The following is a 15,294-nucleotide window of genomic DNA, read 5'->3' as shown; positions in this document are numbered from 1 at the left end:
ACCCAGAGAGAGAGAGAGAGAGACACAGAGAGAGAGAGAGAGAGACCCAGAAACTGAGAGAAAAAAGGAGAGAGACACCCAGAGACTGAGAGAGAGAGACCCAGAGCTCGAGAGAGAGAGAGAGAGTGAGAGACACAGACTGAGAGAGAGAGAGAGAGACCCAGAGACCGAGAGAGAGACCGAGACCCAGAGTCCGAGAGAGACCGAGACACAGAGACCGAGAGAGAGACCCCCAGAGACTGAGAGAGAGAGAAAGTGAGAGTCAGAGACCAAGATACTCAGAGAGAGAGAGACACAGAGATCGATAGAGAGAGAGAGAGAGAGAGAGAGAGAGAGAGAGAGAGACCCAGACAGAGAGAGAGAGAGACAACCAGAGAGAGGGAGAGAGAGACCCAGAAACTGAGAGAGAGAGAGACCCAGAGCTCGAGAGAGAGAGAGAGAGACCCAGAGACCGAGAGAGACCGAGACCCAGAGACCGAGAGAGAGAGACCCAGAAACCAAGAGAGCGAGAGAGAGAGAGAGAGAGCAAGAGAGAGACCCACAGACTGAGAGAGAGAGAGAGAGAGAGAGAGACATCCAGAGACCGAGAGAGAGAGAGAGACCAACAGACCGAGAGAGAGAGAGACCCACAGACCGAGAGAGAGTGACCCACAGACCGAGAGAAAGAGTGACCCACAGACCGAGAGAAAGAGTGACCCACAGACCGAGAGAAAGAGTGACCCACAGACCGAGAGAAAGAGAGAGAGACCCAGACAGAGAGAGAGACTTACCCAGAGAGAGGGAGAGACCCAGAGACCGAGGGAGACCCAGAGACCGAGGGAGACCCAGAGACCGAGGGAGAGAGAGAGAGAGATAGAGAGACCGAGACCCTGTGTCCGAAAGAGAGAGCCCGAGACCCAGAGACTGAGACCCAGATACTGAGAGAGACCCAAAGACCAATAGAGAGAGAGAGAGAGAGATAGTGAGAGAGAGACCCAGAGACCGAGAGAGAGAGAGAGACCCAGAGAGAGAGACCGAGACCCAGAGACCAAGAGAGAGACCCCTAGAGACTGAGAGAGAGAGAGACACACACAGAGACCCAGAGAGAGAGAAAGAAAGAGACCCAGAGACGGAGAGAGAGAGAGACCCAGAAACTGAGAGAGAAAGAGGGAGAGAGAGAGAGAGAGAAAGAGACCCAGATACTCAGAGAGAGAGAGACACAGAGACCGATAGAGAGAGAGAGAGAGAGAGAGAGACCCAGAGAGGGAGACCCAGAGACCGAGAGAGGGAGAGAGACCCAGAGACCGAGAGAGAGAGACCCAGACCCAGAGACCAAGAGAGAGACCCCTAGAGACTGAGAGAGAGAGACACACACACAGAGACCCAGAGAGAGAGAAAGAAAGAGACCCAGAAACTGAGAGAGAAAGAGAGAGAGAGAGAGAGAGAGAGAGAGAAAGAGACCCAGATACTCAGAGAGAGAGAGAGAGACACAGAGACCGATAGAGAGAGAGAGAGAGAGAGACCCAGATAGGGAGACCCAGAGACCGAGAGAGGGAGAGAGACCCAGAGACCGAGAAAGAGAGCGAGACCCAGAAAGAGAGAGAGAGGGAGACCCAGAGACCGAGAGAGGGAGAGAGACCCAGAGACCGAGAGAGGGAGACCAGGAGACCGAGAGAGGGAGAGAGAGAGAGAGAGACCCAGAGAACGAGAGAGAGAACGAGACTCAGAAAGAGAGAGAGAGAGCCAGAGACCGAGAGAGAGAGACCCAGCGACCGAGAGAGAGAGAGAGAGAGACCCAGAGACTGAGAGAGAGACACGCAGAGACCGAGAGAGAGAGAGAGCCACAGACTGAGAGAGAGAGAGAGAGACACCCAGGGACCGAGAGAGAGAGAGAAAGACCGAGAGGGAGACCCAGAAAGAGAGAGAGAGAGAGACCCGGAGACCGAGAGAGAGAGAGACCCGGAGACCGAGAGAGAGAGAGAGATAGTGAGAGAGAGACTCAGCGAGAGAGAGACACCCAGAGACCAAGACAGAGAGAGACCCAAAGATCGATTGAGAGAGAGAGAGAGAGAGAGAGACACACACCCAGAGAGAGAGAGAGAGAGAGACCCAGAGACCGAGAGAGAGAGAGAGACCCAGAGTCCGAGAGAGAGAGAGAGATAGTGAGAGAGAGACTCAGCGAGAGAGAGACACCCAGAGACCAAGACAGAGAGAGACCGAGACCCAGAGTACGAGAGAGACCGAGACACAGAGACCGAGAGCGAGAGAGAGAGAGAGACACCCAGAGACCAAGAGAGAGAGAGACACACAGACAGAGAGAGAGAGACACCCAGAGACCGAGAGAGAGAGGGACCAAGAGACCGAGAGAGAGAGGGACTAAGAGACCGAGAGAGAGAGAGACCCACAGACCGAGAGAGAGAGAGAGACACCCAGAGACCGAGAGAGAGAGAGACCAAGAGACCGAGAGAGAGAGAGACCCACAAACCGAGAGAGAGAGTGACCCACAGACCGAGAGATAGAGTGACCCACAGACCGAGAGAGAGAGTGACCCACAGACCGAGAGAGAGAGTGACCCACAGACCGAGAGAGAGAGTGACCCACAGACCGAGAGAGAGAGTGACCCACAGACCGAGAGAGAGAGTGACCCAGACAGAGAGAGTGACCCACCCAGAGAGAGGGAGACACCCAGAGAGAGAGAGAGAGAGACCCAGAAACTGAGAGAGAAAAAGAGAGAGACACCCAGAGACTGAGAGAGAGAGAGACCCAGAGCACAAGAGAGAGAGAGAGAGACACAGACAGAGAGAGAGAGACTTACCCAGTGAGAGGGAGAGACCCAGAGAGAGAGAGAGAGAGACCCAGAGAGAGAGAGAGAGAGACCCAGAAACAGAGAGAGAAAAAGAGAGAGACACCCAGAGACTGAGAGAGAGAGAGACCCAGAGCTCGAGAGAGAGCGAGAGAGAGAGAGAGAGCGCGAGAGAGAGACCCACAGACAGAGAGAGAGAGAGAGAGAGACACCCTGGTTCCGAGAGAGAGAGAAAGAGACCCAGAGACCGAGAGAGAGACCCAGAAAGAGAGAGAGAGACCCAGAGACCGAGAGAGAGAGAGAGAGATAGTGAGAGAGAGACTCAGCGAGAGAGAGACACCCAGAGACCAAGACAGAGAGAGGCCCAAAGACCGACTGAGAGAGAGAGAGAGAGAGAGAGAGAGAGCCACAGACTGAGAGAGAGAGAGAGAGACACCCAGGGACCGAGAGAGAGAGAGAAAGACCGAGAGAGAGACCCAGAAAGAGAGAGAGAGAGACCCGGAGACCGAGAGAGAGAGAGAGAGATAGTGAGAGAGAGACTCAGCGAGAGAGAGACACCCAGAGACCAAGACAGAGAGAGACCCAAAGATCGATTGAGAGAGAGAGAGAGAGAGAGAGAGAGACACACACCCAGAGAGAGAGAGAGAGAGACCCAGAGACCGAGAGAGAGAGAGAGACCCAGAGTCCGAGAGAGAGAGAGAGATAGTGAGAGAGAGACTCAGCGAGAGAGAGACACCCAGAGACCAAGACAGAGAGAGACCGAGACCCAGAGTACGAGAGAGACCGAGACCCAGAGACCGAGAGAGAGACCCCCAGAGACTGAGAGAGAGAGAGAGAAAGTGAGAGTCAGAGACACAGAGACCGATAGAGAGAGAGAGAGAGAGAGAGAGAGAGAACCAGAGAGAGGGAGACACCCAGAGAGAGAGAGACCCAGAGACCGAGAGAGAGACCCAGAGACCGAGAGAGAGACCCAGAGACCGAGAGAGAGACCCAGAGACCGAGAGAGAGACGCAGAGACCGAGAGAGAGAGAGACCCAGAGACAGAGAGAGAGAGATACGGAGAGCAAGAGAGAGAGACCCGGAGGCCGAGAGAGGGAGAGAGAGAGCGAGACCCAGAGGGAGAGAGAGAGCGAGACCGAGAACGAGAGAGAGAGCGAGACCGAAAACGAGAGAGAGAGCGAGACCGAAAAACCGAGAGAGAGCGAGACCGAAAAACCGAGAGAGAGAGCGAGACCGAAAACGAGAGAGAGAGCGAGACCGAAAACGAGAGAGAGAGCGAGACCGAAAACGAGAGAGAGAGCGAGACCGAAAACGAGAGAGAGAGCGAGACCGAAAACGAGAGAGACCCGGAGGCCGAGAGAGGGAGAGAGAGACCGAGACCCAGAGACCGAGAGAGAGACCCCCAGAGACTGAGAGAAAGAGAGAGAGTAAAAGTGAGAGTCAGAGACACAGAGACCGATAGAGAGAGAGAGAACCAGAGAGAGGGAGACACCCAGAGAGAGAGACCCAGAGAGAGAGAGACCCAGAGACCGAGAGAGAGACCCAGAGACCGAGAGAGAGAGAGACCCAGAGACAGAGTTAGAGAGAGATAGAGAGCAAGAGAGAGAGACCCAGAGACCGAGAGAGAGATAGACCCACACAGAGAGAGAGAGAGAGACCAAGAGACCGAGAGAGAGAGAGACCCACAGACCGAGAGAGAGAGTGACCCACAGACCAAGAGAGAGAGTGACCCACAGACCGAAGAGAGAGTGACCCACAGACCGAGAGAGAGAGTGACCCACAGACCGAGAGAGAGAGTGACCCACAGACCGAGAGAGAGAGTGACCCACAGACCGAGAGAGAGAGTGACCCACAGACCGAGAGAGAGAGTGACCCACAGACCGAGAGAGAGTGACCCACAGACTGAGAGAGAGTGACCCACAGACTGAGAGAGAGTGACCCACAGACTGAGAGAGAGCGACCCACAGACTGAGAGCGACCCACAGACTGAGAGAGAGTGAGAGAAATAGACAGAGACCCAGAGAGAGAGACCGACCCAGAGAGAGGGAGACACCCAGAGAGAGAGAGAGACCCAGGGAGAGAGAGAGAGACCCAGAAACTGAGAGAGAAAAAGAGAGGGACACCCAGAGACTGTGAGAGAGAGAGACCCAGAGCTTGAGAGAGAGAGAGAGAGAGAGAGAGAGCCAGAGACTGAGAGAGAGAGAGATAGACACCCAGAGACCGAGAGAGAGAGAGAGAGAGAGAAAGAGAGAGACCCGGAGACCGAGAGAGAGAGACCCGGAGACCGAGAGAGAGAGACCCGGAGACCGAGAGAGAGAGACCCGGAGACCGAGAGAGAGAGACCCGGAGACCGAGAGAGAGAGACCCGGAGACCGAGAGAGAGAGACCCGGAGACCGAGAGAGAGACCCAGAGACGGAGAGAGAGAGAGAGACACCCAGAGACTGAGAGAGAGCGAGAGAGAGAGAGACCCACAGACTGAGAGAGAGAGAGAGAGAGAGACACCCAGAGACCGAGAGAGAGAGAGACCCAGAGACCGAGAGAGAGATAGACCCACAGACAGAGAGAGAGAGACACCCAGAGACCAAGAGAGAGAGAGACCCACAGACTGAGAGAGAGAGAGAGACACCCAGAGACCGAGAGAGAGAGGGACCAAGAGACCGAGAGAGAGAGGGACCAAGAGACCGAGAGAGAGAGAGACCCACAGACCGAGAGAGAGAGAGAGACACCCAGAGACCGAGAGAGAGAGAGACCAAGAGACCGAGAGAGAGAGAGACCCACAGACCGAGAGAGAGAGTGACCCACAGACCGAGAGAGAGAGTGACCCACAGACCGAGAGAGAGAGTGACCCACAGACCGAGAGAGAGAGTGACCCACAGACCGAGAGAGAGAGTGACCCACAGACCGAGAGAGAGAGTGACCCACAGACCGAGAGAAAGAGTGACCCACAGACCGAGAGAAAGAGTAACCCAGACAGAGAGAGTGACCCACCCAGAGAGAGGGAGACACCCAGAGAGAGAGAGAGAGAGACCCAGAAACTGAGAGAGAAAAAGAGAGAGACACCCAGAGACTGAGAGAGAGAGAGACCCAGAGCACAAGAGAGAGAGAGAGAGAGAGAGACCCAGACAGAGAGAGAGAGAGACTTACCCAGAGAGAGGGAGAGACACAGAGAGAGAGAGAGAGACCCAGAGAGAGAGAGAGAGACCCAGAGAGAGAGAGAGAGAGACCCAGAGAGAGAGAGAGAAAAAGAGAGAGACACCCAGAGACTGAGAGAGAGAGAGAGAGACCCAGAGCTCGAGAGAGAGCGAGAGAGAGAGAGAGAGCGCGAGAGAGAGACCCACAGACAGAGAGAGAGAGAGAGAGACACCCTGGTTCCGAGAGAGAGAGAGAAAGAGACCCAGAGACCGAGAGAGAGACCCAGAAAGAGAGAGAGAGACCCGGAGACCGAGAGAGAGAGAGATAGTGAGAGAGAGACTCAGCGAGAGAGAGACACCCAGAGACCAAGACAGAGAGAGGCCCAAAGACCGATTGAGAGAGAGAGAGAGAGAGAGAGAGAGAGCCACAGACTGAGAGAGAGAGAGAGAGACACCCAGGGACCGAGAGAGAGAGAGAAAGACCGAGAGAGAGACCCAGAAAGAGAGAGAGAGAGACCCGGAGACCGAGAGAGAGAGAGAGATAGTGAGAGAGAGACTCAGCGAGAGAGAGACACCCAGAGACCAAGACAGAGAGAGACCCAAAGATCGATTGAGAGAGAGAGAGAGAGAGAGAGAGACACACACCCAGAGAGAGAGAGAGAGACCCAGAGACCGAGAGAGAGAGAGAGACCCAGAGTCCGAGAGAGAGAGAGAGATAGTGAGAGAGAGACTCAGCGAGAAAGAGACACCCAGAGACCAAGACAGAGAGAGACCGAGACCCAGAGTACGAGAGAGACCGAGACCCAGAGACCGAGAGAGAGACCCCCAGAGACTGAGAGAGAGAGAGAGAAAGTGAGAGTCAGAGACACAGAGACCGATAGAGAGAGAGAGAGAGAGAGAGAACCAGAGAGAGGGAGACACCCAGAGAGAGAGAGACCCAGAGACCGAGAGAGAGACCCAGAGAGAGACCCAGAGACCGAGAGAGAGACCCAGAGACCGAGAGAGAGAGAGACCCAGAGACAGAGAGAGAGAGATACGGAGAGCAAGAGAGAGAGACCCGGAGGCCGAGAGAGGGAGAGAGAGAGCGAGACCCAGAGGGAGAGAGAGAGCGAGACCGAGAACGAGAGAGAGAGCGAGACCGAGAACGAGAGAGAGAGCGAGACCGAGAACGAGAGAGAGAGCGAGACCGAGAACGAGAGAGAGAGCGAGACCGAAAACGAGAGAGAGAGCGAGACCGAAAACGAGAGAGAGAGCGAGACCGAAAACGAGAGAGAGAGCGAGACCGAAAACGAGAGAGAGAGCGAGACCGAAAACGAGAGAGAGAGCGAGACCGAAAACGAGAGAGAGAGCGAGACCGAAAACGAGAGAGAGAGCGAGACCGAAAACGAGAGAGAGAGCGAGACCGAAAACGAGAGAGAGAGCGAGACCGAAAACGAGAGAGAGAGCGAGACCGAAAACGAGAGAGCGAGACCGAAAACGAGAGAGAGAGCGAGACCGAAAACGAGAGAGAGAGCGAGACCGAAAACGAGAGAGAGAGCGAGACCGAAAACGAGAGAGAGAGCGAGACCGAAAACGAGAGAGAGAGCGAGACCGAAAACGAGAGAGAGAGCGAGACCGAAAACGAGAGAGAGAGCGAGACCGAAAACGAGAGAGAGAGCGAGACCGAAAACGAGAGAGAGAGCGAGACCGAAAACGAGAGAGAGAGCGAGACCGAAAACGAGAGATACCCGGAGGCCGAGAGAGGGAGAGAGAGACCGAGACCCAGAGACCGAGAGAGAGACCCCCAGAGACTGAGAGAAAGAGAGAGAGTAAAAGTGAGAGTCAGAGACACAGAGACCGATAGAGAGAGAGAGAACCAGAGAGAGGGAGACACCCAGAGAAAGAGACCCAGAGAGAGAGAGACCCAGAGACCGAGAGAGAGACCCAGAGACAGAGAGAGAGAGAGACCCAGAGACAGAGAGAGAGAGAGATAGAGAGCAAGAGAGAGAGACCAAGAGACCGAGAGAGAGAGAGACCCACAGACCGAGAGAGAGAGTGACCCACAGACCAAGAGAGAGAGTGACCCACAGACCAAGAGAGAGAGTGACCCACAGACCAAGAGAGAGAGTGACCCACAGACCAAGAGAGAGAGTGACCCACAGACCAAGAGAGAGAGTGACCCACAGACCGAAGAGAGAGTGACCCACAGACCGAGAGAGAGAGTGACCCACAGACCGAGAGAGAGAGTGACCCACAGACCGAGAGAGAGAGTGACCCACAGACCGAGAGAGAGAGTGACCCACAGACCGAGAGAGAGAGTGACCCACAGACCGAGAGAGAGAGTGACCCACAGACCGAGAGAGAGAGTGACCCACAGACTGAGAGAGAGTGACCCACAGACTGAGAGAGAGTGACCCACAGACTGAGAGAGAGTGACCCACAGACTGAGAGAGAGTGAGAGAAATAGAGAGAGACCCAGAGAGAGAGACCGACCCAGAGAGAGGGAGACACCCAGAGAGAGAGAGAGACCCAGGGAGAGAGAGAGAGACCCAGAAACTGAGAGAGAAAAAGAGAGGGACACCCAGAGACTGTGAGAGAGAGAGACCCAGAGCTTGAGAGAGAGAGAGAGAGAGAGAGAGCCAGAGACTGAGAGAGAGAGAGAGAGAGAGAGAGAGAGACACCCAGAGACCGAGAGAGAGAGAGAGAGAAAGAGAGAGACCCGGAGACCGAGAGAGAGAGACCCGGAGACCGAGAGAGAGAGACCCGGAGACCGAGAGAGAGAGACCCGGAGACCGAGAGAGAGAGACCCGGAGACCGAGAGAGAGAGACCCGGAGACCGAGAGAGAGAGACCCGGAGACCGAGAGAGAGAGACCCGGAGACCGAGAGAGAGAGACCCGGAGACCGAGAGAGAGAGACCCGGAGACCGAGAGAGAGAGACCCGGAGACCGAGCGAGAGAGACCCGGAGACCGAGCGAGAGAGACCCGGAGACCGAGCGAGAGAGACCCGGAGACCGAGCGAGAGAGACCCGGAGACCGAGCGAGAGAGACCCGGAGACCGAGCGAGAGAGACCCGGAGACCGAGAGAGAGAGTGACCCACAGACCGAGAGAGTGACCCACAGACCGAGAGAGAGAGTGACCCACAGACCGAGAGAGAGAGTGACCCACAGACCGAGAGAGAGAGTGACCCACAGACCGAGAGAGAGAGTGACCCACAGACTGAGAGAGAGTGACCCACAGACTGAGAGAGAGTGACCCACAGACTGAGAGAGAGTGACCCACAGACTGAGAGAGAGTGAGAGAAATAGAGAGAGACCCAGAGAGAGAGACCGACCCAGAGAGAGGGAGACACCCAGAGAGAGAGAGAGACCCAGGGAGAGAGAGAGAGACCCAGAAACTGAGAGAGAAAAAGAGAGGGACACCCAGAGACTGTGAGAGAGAGAGACCCAGAGCTTGAGAGAGAGAGAGAGAGAGAGAGAGCCAGAGACTGAGAGAGAGAGAGAGAGAGAGAGAGAGAGAGAGACACCCAGAAACCGAGAGAGAGAGAGAGAGAAAGAGAGAGACCCGGAGACCGAGAGAGAGAGACCCGGAGACCGAGAGAGAGAGACCCGGAGACCGAGAGAGAGAGACCCGGAGACCGAGAGAGAGAGACCCGGAGACCGAGAGAGAGAGACCCGGAGACCGAGAGAGAGAGACCCGGAGACCGAGAGAGAGAGACCCGGAGACCGAGAGAGAGAGACCCGGAGACCGAGAGAGAGAGACCCGGAGACCGAGAGAGAGAGACCCGGAGACCGAGAGAGAGAGACCCGGAGACCGAGCGAGAGAGACCCGGAGACCGAGCGAGAGAGACCCGGAGACCGAGCGAGAGAGACCCGGAGACCGAGCGAGAGAGACCCGGAGACCGAGAGAGAGAGACCCGGAGACCGAGAGAGAGAGACCCGGAGACCGAGAGAGAGAGACCCGGAGACCGAGAGAGAGAGACCCGGAGACCGAGAGAGAGAGACCCGGAGACCGAGAGAGAGAGACCCGGAGACCGAGAGAGAGAGACCCGGAGACCGAGAGAGAGACCCAGAGACGGAGAGAGAGAGAGAGAGACACCCAGAGACCGAGAGAGAGCGAGAGAGCGAGAGAGAGAGAGACCCACAGACTGAGAGAGAGAGAGAGAGAGAGAGAGAGACACCCAGAGACCGAGAGAGAGAGAGACCAAGAGACCGAGAGAGAGAGAGACCCACAGACCGAGAGAGTGACCCACAGAGCAAAAGAGAGAGAGAGAGCGAGAAAGAGAGAGAGACCCAGACAGAGAGAGAGACCGACCCAGAGAGAGGGAGACACCCAGAGAGAGAGAGAGAGACCCAGAGAGAGAGACCCAGAAACTGAGAGAGAAAAAGAGAGAGACACCCAGAGACTGAGAGAGGGAGAGAGACCCAGAGCTCGAGAGAGAGAGAGAGAGAGCGAGACCGAGAAAGAGAGAGCGAGCGAGACCGAGAAAGAGAGAGAGAGCGAGACCGAGAAAGAGAGAGAGAGCGAGACCGAGAAAGAGAGAGAGAAAGCGAGACCCAGAGACCGAGACAGAGAGACCCAGAGACCGAGAGAGAGTGACCCAGAGACCGAGAGAGAGTGACCCAGAGACCGAGAGAGAGTGACCCAGAGACCGAGAGAGAGTGACCCAGAGACCGAGAGAGAGAGAGACCCAGAGACCGAGAGAGAGAGAGACCCAGAGATCCAGACAGAGAGAGACCCAAAGACCGATTGAGAGAGAGAGAAAGAGAGAGAGAGAGATACACACCCAGAGAGAGAGAGAGAGACCCAGAGACCGAGACAGAGTGAGAGACCCAGAGTCCGAGGGAGAGAGAGAGATAGTGAGAGAGAGACTCAGCGAGAGAGAGACACCCAGAGACCAAGACAGAGAGAGACCGAGACCCAGAGTCCGAGAGAGACCGAGACACAGAGACCGAGAGAGAGACCCCCAGAGACTGAGAGAGAGAGAGAAAAAGTGAGAGTCAGAGACCAAGATACTCAGAGAGAGAGAGACACAGAGACCGATAGAGAGAGAGAGAGAGAGAGAGACCCAGACAGAGAGGGAGAGAGAACCAGAGAGAGGGAGACACCCAGAGAGAGAGAGACCCAGAGACCGAGAGAGAGAGAGAGAGAGAGAGACCCAGAGACCGAGAGAGACCGAGACCCAGAGACCGAGAGAGAGAGAGATACGGAGAGCAAGAGAGAGAGAGAGAGACCCAGAGACCGAGAGAGGGAGACCGAGAGCGAGACCGAGAGAGGGAGACCGAGAGCGAGACCGAGAAAGAGAGAGAGAGCGAGACCGAGAAAGAGAGAGAGAGCGAGACCGAGAAAGAGAGAGAGAGCGAGACCGAGAAAGAGAGAGAGAGCGAGACCGAGAAAGAGAGAGAGAGCGAGACCGAGAAAGAGAGAGAGAGCGAGACCGAGAAAGAGAGAGAGAGCGAGACCGAGAAAGAGAGAGAGAGCGAGACCGAGAAAGAGAGAGAGAGCGAGACCGAGAAAGAGAGAGAGAGCGAGACCGAGAAAGAGAGAGCGAGACCGAGAAAGAGAGAGCGAGACCGAGAAAGAGAGAGAGAGCGAGACCGAGAAAGAGAGAGAGAGCGAGACCGAGAAAGAGAGAGAGAGCGAGACCGAGAAAGAGAGAGAGAGCAAGACCGAGAAGGAGAGAGAGAGCGAGACCGAGAAAGAGAGAGAGAGCGAGACCGAGAAAGAAAGAGAGAGCAAGACCGAGAAAGAGAGAGCAAGACCGAGAAAGAGAGAGCAAGACCGAGAAAGAGAGAGAGAGCGAGACCCAGAGACCGAGAGAGCGAGACCCAGAAACCGAGAGAGCGAGACCCAGAAACGGAGAGAGCGAGACCCAGAAACCGAGAGAGCGAGACCCAGAGACCGAGAGAGAGAGAGAGAGACCCAGAGACCGAGAGAGAGAGAGAGACCCAGAGACCGAGAGAGAGAGAGAGACCCAGAGACCGAGAGAGAGAGACACCCAGAGACCGAGAGAGAGAGAGACCCACAGACAGAGAGAGAGAGACACCCAGAGACCGAGAGAGAGACCAAGAGACCAAGAGAGAGAGAGAGACCCACAGACCGAGAGAGAGAGAGAGAGAGAAAGAGAGAGAGACCCAGACAGAGAGAAAGACCGACCCAGAGAGAGGGAGACACCCAGAGAGAGAGAGAGACCCAGAAACTGAGAGAGAAAAAGAGAGAGACACCCAGAGACTGAGAGAGAGAGAGACCCAGAGCTCGAGAGAGAGAGAGAGAGAGAGAGACCCAGAGACCGAGAGAGAGACCCAGAAAGAGAGAGAGGGAGACCCAGAAAGAGAGAGAGGGAGACCCAGAAAGAGAGAGAGAGAGACCCAGAAAGAGAGAGAGAGAGACCCAGAGTCCGAGAGTGAGAGAGAGATAGTTAGAGAGGGACTCAGTGAGAGAGAGAGACCCAAAGACCGATTGAGAGAGAGAGAGAGAGAGAGACCCAGAGACCGAGAGAGAGAGTGACCCACAGACCGAGAGAGAGAGAGAGAGAGAGAAAGAGAGAGAGACTTACCCAGAGAGAGGGAGAGACCCAGAGAGAGAGAGAGACCCAGAAACTGAGAGAGAAAAAGAGAGAGACACCCAGAGACTGAGAGAGAGAGAGACCCAGAGCTCGAGAGAGAGAGAGAGTGAGAGAGAGCCACAGACTGAGAGAGAGAGAGAGACACCCAGAGAACGAGAGAGAGAGACTCAGCGAGAGAGAGACACCCAGAGATCAAGACAGAGAGAGACCCAAAGACCGATTGAGAGAGAGAGAGGGAAAGAGACACACACCCAGAGAGAGAGAGAGAGAGAGAGCGAGAGAGAGAGGGAGACCCAGACACTGAGAGAGAGAGAGAGAGAGAGACACCCAGAGACCGAGAGAGAGAGAGACCCAGAGACCGAGAGAGAGCGAGAGAGAGAGAGAGAGAGACCCACAGACTGAGAGAGAGCGAGAGAGAGACACCCAGAGACCGAGAGAGAGAGAGACCCACAGACCGAGAGAGTGACCCACAGACCGAGAGAGAGAGAGAGAGAAAGAGAGAGAGACCCAGACAAAGAGGGAGACCGACCCAGAGAGAGGGAGACACCCAGAGAGAGAGAGAGACCCAGAAACTGAGAGAGAAAAAGAGAGAGAGACCCAGAGACTGAGAGAGAGAGAGACCCAGAGCTCGAGAGCTCGAGAGAGAGAGCCACAGACTGAGAGAGAGAGAGAGAGAGAGAGAGAGAGAGAGACCCAGAAACCGAGAGAGAGACCCAGAAAGAGAGATAGTGAGACCCGGAGACCGAGAGAGAGAGAGAGACCCAGAGTCCGAGAGTGAGAGAGGGACTCAGTGAGAGAGAGAGACCCAAAGACCGATTGAGAGAGAGAGAGAGAGAGAGAGAGAGACCCAGAGACCGAGAGAGAGAGTGACCCACAGACCGAGAGAGAGAGAGAGAGAGAAAGAGAGAGAGACTTACCCAGAGAGAGGGAGAGACCCAGAGAGAGAGAGAGAGACCCAGAAACAGAGAGAAAAAGAGAGAGACACCCAGAGACTGAGAGAGAGAGAGACCCAGAGCTCGAGAGAGAGAGAGAGAGAGAGAGAGAGCCACAGACTGAGAGAGAGAGACACCCAGAGACCGAGAGAGAGAGACTCAGCGAGAGAGAGACACCCAGAGATCAAGACAGAGAGAGACCCAAAGACCGATTGAGAGAGAGAGAGAGAGAAAAAGAGACACACACCCAGAGAGAGAGAGAGCGAGAGAGAGAGGGAGACCCAGAGACTGAGAGAGAGAGAGAGAGAGACACCCAGAGACCGAGAGAGAGAGAGACCCAGAGACCGAGAGAGAGCGAGAGAGAGAGAGACCCACAGACTGAGAGAGAGAGAGAGAGACACCCAGAGACCGAGAGAGAGAGAGACCCACAGACAGAGAGAGAGAGAGACCCACAGACAGAGAGAGAGAGAGAGAGACCCAGAGACCGAGAGAGAGAGACACCCAGAGACCGAGAGAGAGACCCAGAGACCGAGAAAGAGAGAGACACACAGACAGAGAGAGAGAGAGAGACACCCAGAGACCGAGAGAGAGGGAGACCAAGAGACCGAGAGAGAGAGAGACCCACAGACTGAGAGAGTGACCCACAGACCGAGAGAGAGAGAGAGAGAGAGAAAGAGAGAGAGACCCAGACAGAGAGAGAGACCCAGAGAGAGGGAGACACCCAGAGAGAGAGAGAGACCCAGAGAGAGAGAGAGAAAAAGAGAGAGACACCCAGAGACTGAGAGAAAGAGAGACCCAGAGCTCGAGAGAGAGAGAGAGAGAGAGAGACCCGGAGAATGAGAGAGAGAGCGAGACCGAGAGAGAGAGAGACACACACCCAGAGAGAGAGAGACCCAGAGACCGAGAGAGGGAGACCCAGAGACTGAGAGAGAGAGAGAGACACCCAGAGACCGAGAGAGAGCGAGAGAGAGAGAAAGAGAGACCCACAGACTGATAGAGAGAGAGATAGACACCCAGAGACCGAGAGAGAGAGAGACCCACAGACAGAGAGAGAGAGAGAGACACCCAGAGACCGAGAGAGAGGGACCAAGAGACCGAGAGAGAGAGAGACCCACAGACCGAGAGATTGACCCACAGACCAAGAGAGAGAGAGAGAGAGAGAAAGAGAGAGACACCCAGACAGAGAGAGAGACCAACCCAGAGAAAGGGAGACACCCAGAGAGAGAGAGAGAGAGACCCAGAGAGAGAGAGAGAGACCCAGAAACTGAGAGAGAAAAAGAGAGAGACACCCAGAGACTGAGAGAGATAGACCCAGAGTTCGAGAGAGAGAGTGAGAGACACAGACTGAGAGAGAGAGAGAGAGAGACCCAGAGACCGAGAGAGAGAGACACCCAGAGACCGAGAGAGAGAGACACCCAGAGACCGAGAGAGAGAGAGACACCCAGAGACCGAGAGAGAGAGAGACCAAGAGACCGAGAGAGAGAGACCCACAGACTGAGAGAGTGACCCACAGACTGAGAGAGTGACCCACAGACTGAGAGAGTGACCCACAGACCGAGAGAGAGAGAGAGAGAAAGAGAGAGAGACCCAGACAGAGAAAGAGACCGACCCAGAAAGAGGGAGACACCCAGAGAGAGAGAGAGACCCAGAAACTGAGAGAGAAAAAGAGAGAGACACCCAGAGACTGAGAGAAAGAGAGACCCAGAGCTCGAGAGAGAGAGAGAGAGAGACCCGGAGAATGAGAGAGAGAGCGAGACCGAGAGAGAGAGCGACACACACCCAGAGAGAGAGAGAGAGACCCAGAGACCGAGACAGAGAGAGAGAGAGAGAGGGAGACCCAGAGACTGAGAGAGAGAGAGAGACACCCAGAGACCGAGAGAGAGCGAGAGAGAGAGAAAGAGAGAC

The sequence above is a fragment of the Carcharodon carcharias genome, chromosome 14 (assembly GCF_017639515.1).
Source record: "Carcharodon carcharias isolate sCarCar2 chromosome 14, sCarCar2.pri, whole genome shotgun sequence".
In the NCBI taxonomy this organism is placed as follows: domain Eukaryota; kingdom Metazoa; phylum Chordata; class Chondrichthyes; order Lamniformes; family Lamnidae; genus Carcharodon; species Carcharodon carcharias.
This window is presented reverse-complemented; position numbering follows the sequence as displayed.